The following is a 7,627-nucleotide window of genomic DNA, read 5'->3' as shown; positions in this document are numbered from 1 at the left end:
CTCAAATCGGCTCTGCCTGGAACACAGGCTGTGGAGAGAAGCTTGGATCTGAACTCTTGCTGGGTTTCACTAGCTACATGACCTCGAGCAGCATTGCTACCGTTTCGGTTTCCTGGCAGGGATAATGATGTTACCTAGCTTATAAGATTATAGTGAGGTGTAAATAAGAAAACGCATGTGTGGGGCCAGACACACATTACAGTGATATAGATGATGGTCACTGTTTTTATTACTCAAATTCATAACCCTGGGGAGATAAACCAAGCACGACACCAGAGCTGGGAGTGAGCAGGAAAAGGAAGCAGCGACCACTCCCACCCACCACACAGCCTCGCGGCTCCTGGGCTCACGGGCAGCCACCACTATCCAGCCCAACTTCCTGGAACCCCACCCCATCTTCTCCACCATTGTAGCCCTACAGGCAGGAGGGGCCAAAGGGAGAACTTGTTCAATTAGTGACCCCTTTCTGCCGTGGTCCAACATTTGTTCCCTCCTTGCCCATCTTTTTTTGTTGTTGTTGTTCTTATTAGGGACAAAAAAGAGCTGAGAATTTAGAACAGAATCCTGCAGGTGCCCTTCTGTTTCTTCCAGGTCACCTAGTACGTACGAGCCAGGTAAGCACAGGAGGGACAAGTAAAAGGAAGCTCCCAGGCCACCCCTTTCAGGAAGAAATAAAACACCCTTGAGAATAAACTTCCAATTCCCAGTAGCCTGGATGTCACCTTGTAAATTATGCAGTTGCAAAGCCAAACTCACGGGTTGCTTTGCCCTCACTTTGTGTGGAGGCCTCCCACTCGGCAGGAAGCATCTCATCTGTACACAATGCCACGGACTAGACAGCTCTGCCACCACGACACAGGCTACAAAAACAGCCTCAATCCAGTTGTGACTTGCTCTGTGAGGCATCTGCTAAGTGAAGAGGCAGGACTCAAGTCTGGTTCTTCCAAACCCTGGCCTGGGGCTCCCCCTACATGCTCCAGCCCAGAGGCCCTAATATCGTCAGGCTGCTCTCCACTGCCCCATGCCTGGCCCCATGGCCGTCCAAAGCTGCTCAGACCCTTGCTGACCACCTCCTTTTATTCAGCCTGATCATTACCTGCTGGCTGCCCCATTCTGTAGCTGCAGCCAGAGTGGGATGTTGTGTTCACAGGCATCCTTTGAGCTCAAGTACCATATCTCAAAGGATGAGTGAAGGGAGGAATTTTAAAGCTATGTGACAACAGTGCGGGTACAATCCATTTGCCTCCTTTCCTGCCCTTCTTTCTTCTGCTTCTTTCCCGCCATGTCCCTATAACTAGTTAATTTCTTCTTCCAAAGGACCATCTTGCCAGCCTAATTAACTCAGAGCACAGGGTGGGAAATATTGTCCTAGTAAAGATGCTTTCCTTGTGGTTGAGACCTGAGGAACCTGCCTTTGGATAGTCAGCCTTGTTCTTAAATTTTTTCATCACAGAAGGAATCAGGAATAGGAAAACATCTTGTCTCTAACAGAGGACAAAAGGACAGAAGGTGGGGGAAAAAAGGAGGGAAGAATTCAAAAGGAAAACCCTATATGTGGCCAGTATTTTTGTTTAACTATTAAAAAATATGGTTAAAAATTTAAAAGCAAACAAATAAGCTAACATGAGGCATGGCCAGTACCAAAACAAGAGCATTCTCCATGGAGACTCCTGGACCAGGGTTGAGTCCTCCTTATGTATTTCCTGCATGGTACTGGAGACAGCACTTGGGGCATGATAGATGCCATCAGTGTCTATTAAATAAATAAACACCTTGCACAATATTGCAGTCTTACACAAATTATTTTAAGAAGAGAGGGAGATGAAAATCAGAAGTCCCTTAAAAATTTCTTGTAGCTATTTCATCTTCATCTCTCCTAGCTACAGAAGCACAGTTGGAACAAATAGGTTAATAAAACCAAGCCAGATGGCCAGCCATTAATTTTGCTGCTTCTCTGCAGCTGTTACATATTTATCTTTTAAAAACCTTACGCTAATCAGAGTGTAAATTCCCCTGAAGCCATTCGATGTCTTGGTGAGTAAGCCAGGCCATGAATTTCAAAGAATGTTGCCCCTATACCAGTCCCTATCGACTTCCCTTCATCCTGTTACAGATCATGAAAAAAATCTGCTGCCTTCAAAACACCATCCTAAAATCAGAAATTGAGGATTACCCTGAGATGCTGTATTCTTTCATTAATTTTGATTTATCTCACTTGAAATCTCTGACCATCTGAGTAGTGCTTCAATTTACATTTAAACTCTTTGCAAAAGGAAAAAATTAACGTCTGGCCCAGATGATGAGACAAATTTATACCTTAAATCTCCTCCCCCTGTTCCATGGTCACCAAATATGTAGGAATGACAGAGAACATGTAATTGAAAAGATTAGGGGTATATACATGAGGACAGTAGGGCAAACATCTTTGTGGAGCAGAAAAGGGAAAAAAACACAAACAGGAAATTGAGGCTGGCTCTGCACCTGCGGTTCTCTGTTTCTGGAAGCAGACAGGTAAATGTGAGGAATCAAAGACCAACTCACCTTTCAAGCTCACTTGGATCAGATCCTATTTCCCACACAGGAAAGATTAAAATAGGAATAAGCGAGCTATGGTTGATGCAAGAGCTGCTCATCTAGGAAGGCAAGAGGAAGATGACCCAGGCTTCTAAGTTGAACCCAAGCCTTGGCAACCTTAGGCTGTTTTGTGATGACGTCAAAGATATTCAAGATATCTTTGAATATCAAGACCAAGAGCAGGACGACACTTAGTTCTGAACTAAGGGCTCTGGGTACAAGGTAGAGGCTGCCAAAGTGACCACGCAGGACAGGCTGGGTAGGGGCGGGGCGACGGCAGTAGAAGTGGAGAGATGAGCCTGCAAATCAACTGGGAAACACTGATGCTGAGAATGACGCCCAATAAAAACAACCACCGGGAAATGAAATGGCCCCAGATGAAATGAGAATAATTTCAAAACGTGAGAAGTAGCTTTAAAATAAGTATATTTTTGATATACAGAGATTAAAGTAAGAAACGGCATCCATGAAAAAAGAAATAAACATTCTGAAAGAAAAACAAAGGGTAACAGCTATGAAAAAGAGTCAATTAAAATTCTGAGACATGAAAAATGCTCAGTAAGAAGAATGAACAGAAGATGTATTTTTAACATTAAAGAATTAGAAAAAATTTTTTATTAAATCATAGCTGTGCACATTAATACTATCATCCAACTGGTTAGCATAGCCTTCATGTCTTTTTCTTAGTTATTGTGTTAGGACATTTATATTCTACATTTAGAGAGATTCGCATGTACCCTTGTAGGATGAACCATAGGCGTGATCCCACCAATCACCCTCCCTCACACAGACATAAAAAGTTTAAAGTTTGAAAAAGACATGGAGAATCTCTACACACTTCATTATGCAAATATAGAACATCACAGATATGAAAAATTTGTATAATAAAAGCTGCCAGACTGAAAATACTGATTACTTACAAGGAAGCCAGCAGTTAGTTTTAAAGCTAACATTTCATCAATGGCCACAATTGACAATGGGACAGCAGAAGGCAATAATATCTTTTAAGAATTTAGGGGAAAATGAGATTGGGTAAAAAGTTTTTCCTCTAAAGGGTAAGGAAGGTTAAGACATTCTTAAAATACAAAAATAAGAAAGTTTGATATCATCTCCTAGACTAGACCTATTATTGTATATATTTTAAAAGTAGAAAAATAAACTTAGGATGAATTCATGGTATTCAAGGAAAAAATGATGACCATAGACATTGGTGAAATAAGTTGATGGACTCAAGTGACTACTGAGCACCTCAAATGCTAGAATAAGAAAATCCTGATGATAGTGACACAGGACACATGGAGAGAGATAAATCAGAAAATGGGAAAGAAAGCTAAAGCAGACCAAAGTCATTTTCTTTTTGAGGAAAGAAAAACAAAAAAAGAATAAATTTAGACTGTGTTAGAAATTTTTTTATTCATGTACATATCTTAAAAAGATTAAGAAACCATGAAAGGAACAGAAAAAGTTATGTATAGTTCCCAAACGAGAGGAACAAATGAACCAAAGAAAACTAAATCCAGTAAAAGACAGAAACATAGGAAAAATATTTAAAAATCAAGGGAAACAGAAGGCACAGAAATAGGTGGTAATATGCATGACGGGACAGTGTGGTGCTCTCCAAAGCAGACTTGAGACAAGGACTTGGGCATAGGTGGCGTATTTGGGTGATGATTCTGACAACCATAGTGAGAAAGAGAAAAACTACTAATGGTGCACCAGTGGACTGGTCAGCATGGTGGGCACGTCTGGAGACCCTCTGAAATGGTGAGAAAGAAGCTACAGTCTTCCACTGGACAGAGGAGCCACTGACACGCTGACTCCTGACCACCATGGCTGCCTTCCCATGGCTATGGTTCCCTCGATTTTAGGATTGAGCCTGTCTATAGAAGAGCAAGTTTCTGTAGCACCCCTGAACAAACAGGGGTTGCTACATCATGGAGGTAAAGATGTCAGCACCTCAGGTTAGGAGAACTCAGGTGGGCAGAGAGGGGATGGAGAGTGATAGCAGGTATACCTGCTACAGCATGTAATGAGGTAGAAATTGCCTCTTGAGACAGAGAGATGATGAGGTTGGCTTACAAAATATAGCCATATGCTGTTTACAAGAAACCCCTAATGAAATGACACAGAAAGTTTCAAACTATAGGTCATATTAAAAAAAATACTGAATAGACATCCTCACACCTATACATCAGAACATGCACAAAGGTGCTGCTGGAGCAATGATTGTAATGACAACAAATTAAATATCATGATGTTCATCCAAAGGAGAGGAGCTAGATAAACTGCAGGTTTCCATAGACCATCTGTAGCCCAGGTATAAAGTCAAATGAAAACCTGAGCCAATAGGACTAGAAATAGTAAAACTGAAGACATGTATAGATAATTTATATTTCACTAATTTCAACATATGTTCTAAATAGTTTACCATTTTTGAATTCTTAATATGCTACATACTTATGACTAAATATATTAATGATGAGCTTTCTCTTTAATTTGCCATCAAAAGTTTTTCAATAAGCAACAGTGAATTTTAAACAAAAATATGATATTTCTTTATTTAAAAGCCATATGCACAAAGATGACCACTGGCTTTATTAATAACTAAAACTTATCTACGTAAGTAAATGATCACATGACTTCAAAGGCTGCAGCAGTAAAAATGAAGCTTCTTCCAAGGAGAAAATTCTGTGCCCAACGTGATCCTACTTACATTTCCAAAGACAGAGAAAGAGAGATGGGACATTAAAGCAGAAAAGTCAACCTGGGATGAAAGGAAAGCGTTCCAGAAACAATGATAAGCATAGAAACTGATGAAACAAATTGATTAACCTAAGGGCCTGCCATTTATCATAGCACTGAGTAAAAAATACATAGCTTTACATATAATAGATTTGCAAGATTTCTACGCTGAAAACCACAAGACATTAGAGGCAGAAAAAAATCAAAGAAAACTCACATGACCTTCTTTCAAGACTTCTTATAAAATTACCATAATTACAGCAGTGGGGTGCTGAAGAAAGGAGGGCTTTATGGATGGATCAAGGAAGCAGAATAGAGAGTCTAAAGATACACCCACACATAAATGATCAAATGATCATCAACAAAGTTGCAAAAGTAACTCAGTGAGGAAAAGAATAGTCTTTGCAACACATAGTGTTGGGACAATTGGACATCCATGTGCAAATAAATAATTAAAGCCCACTTTAATGAGCTTGCCCCACTCCAAACACTAACTCGAAACTTAACCTAAAACTATAAAATTCCTGCTGGGAAACATAGGAGAAAATATCTGTGACCTTAATTTAGGCAAAAATTTCTTAGACAACAACAAAAGCATGAATAATAAAAGAAAAAGATCAATAAATTCTTCTGCGTCAAAAGTAAAATCTTTTTCTCTTTAGAGGACCCTGTTAATTAAACATTCTTAAAAAGCAAGCTACACCCTGGGAGAAAAGACTTTCAAAGAATCTGCTTGATAAATAATTTTCAAAGAGAAGATATGACTAACAAGATATGAATATCAAAATAAACAAAATAACCCCAATAAAAATAGGAAAAAGATGCGTATAGACATTTTACCAAAGATAATATAAGGATGGGGAAAAAAACACATTAAAAAAAGGGGAGAGGGTGTCCAGCACGCCCCCTGGGTGAAGGTCTCAACTACAACTTGAACTTTACCTTAGAAATGAAAACAAGGTACTTAAACATCTGTACCTTCATGTTAATCTGAAAATAAATAAATAAATAAACTTAAAAAATATTTCTATCATTCATCATTAGAGAAATCAAATTAAAACCACAATGCGATACCAGTACACACTTTTTAGATGAAGTACAATTTGACAGCAATGAAGATTTTTTTGTTGGTTTGTTTGTTTTTAACTATTACCAAAGACTCCCCAGGATGTGAAGCAGTTGGAACTCTAGTACATAGCTAGTTGAAATGCCAAATCTTATGGTCACTTTGGAAAATAGTTTGACAACTCCTTGTAATTACATTAAATGTGCATATGACCCAACAATCCCGTGTCTAGGCATTTGCCTAAGTGACATGGAAACTAACATTCACAACAAACCTTGCATGTGAACGTCTGCAGTGGCTTAGCTCATTATCACCAGAACTGGAATGATTCAGATGACCTTCACCTGGGGAATGAACTGTGGAACGTTCAACACCTGGAACTCCACCCAGATACTTACAGGTGTAGATATGAAGCACTGATACCTGTGACCACACAGGTAAATCACAAATGCGTTATGCTGAGCAGAAAAACCAGACAGGAAATACTACACACTACATAACTCAGTTTGTGTGACATTCAAGTTGCATGGCGTAAAAGACAAAGCTCTAGGACAGGGAGAGAGACTGTCACGGGTGTCATGTGTGTTGGTGGAGGCGTTGATGATCAGTTGGCATGACAAGAACCTGGGGGGTAACGGAACTATTCAGTGTCTTAATTGCAGTCATGAGACTGTCCGCATCTGTAAAAACTGACAAAAGAGTGAATTTTACTGCATATAAATCATTCCTCAATAAATGATTTAATTTTAAAAAGTAACTGGAACAGTACAGAAAACATTAGCATGGCCCCTGAACAAGGATGACACCCAAATTAGGGAAGAGTTCTATATTTTAAAAAAATAATAATAATAATTTTTAGAAGTGCTTGAGAGTTTTTTTTATTCCTATAGTCCAAAGAACATGTCCTCACATCTGAGTGTCAATGCACAAACACCTTGAAAAGCATGGTGGATTCTCTGGCTAGGGTCAGAGGTTTTAAAGCTGGAAATCTCAAGCGAAAGGGCTCATTTCCGAGGGAAGCCTGAAGGGAGCAGACCCCAAAGAGACAAGTTTTGAAGTGTGATGGAAAGAAACGCTAACAACGGCATGACCTCCTTGGGCATCTTGCATTTGAAACCATTGCTGGAGAATCGGAGTTATATGTTAAAGTTTGCTCTGTGAACTGAGTAAGGAAAGTGAATTTAAGAGATTTCAAAATATTTGTGCCTGTTCCTTTCAATAAGAAGCTTAAATCAATTAAATTCT

The 7,627-nt window shown here is 39.4% G+C and overlaps 1 non-coding gene across 1 annotated transcript; it reads left to right on the top strand.

Moving 5' to 3' along the window:
• The first annotated feature begins 7,112 nt into the window (after positions 1–7,112).
• On the top strand, positions 7,113–7,216 carry LOC111721827. Its single transcript, XR_002770839.1, has one exon. It is a non-coding gene; the product is annotated as a U6 spliceosomal RNA (small nuclear RNA).
• Positions 7,217–7,627: the final 411 nt, after the last annotated feature.

This window comes from Otolemur garnettii, unplaced genomic scaffold, assembly GCF_000181295.1.
Source record: "Otolemur garnettii isolate 467f Iridium unplaced genomic scaffold, OtoGar3 scaffold00188, whole genome shotgun sequence".
NCBI classification, from domain to species: Eukaryota; Metazoa; Chordata; class Mammalia; order Primates; family Galagidae; genus Otolemur; species Otolemur garnettii.
This window is presented reverse-complemented; position numbering and strand designations above follow the sequence as displayed.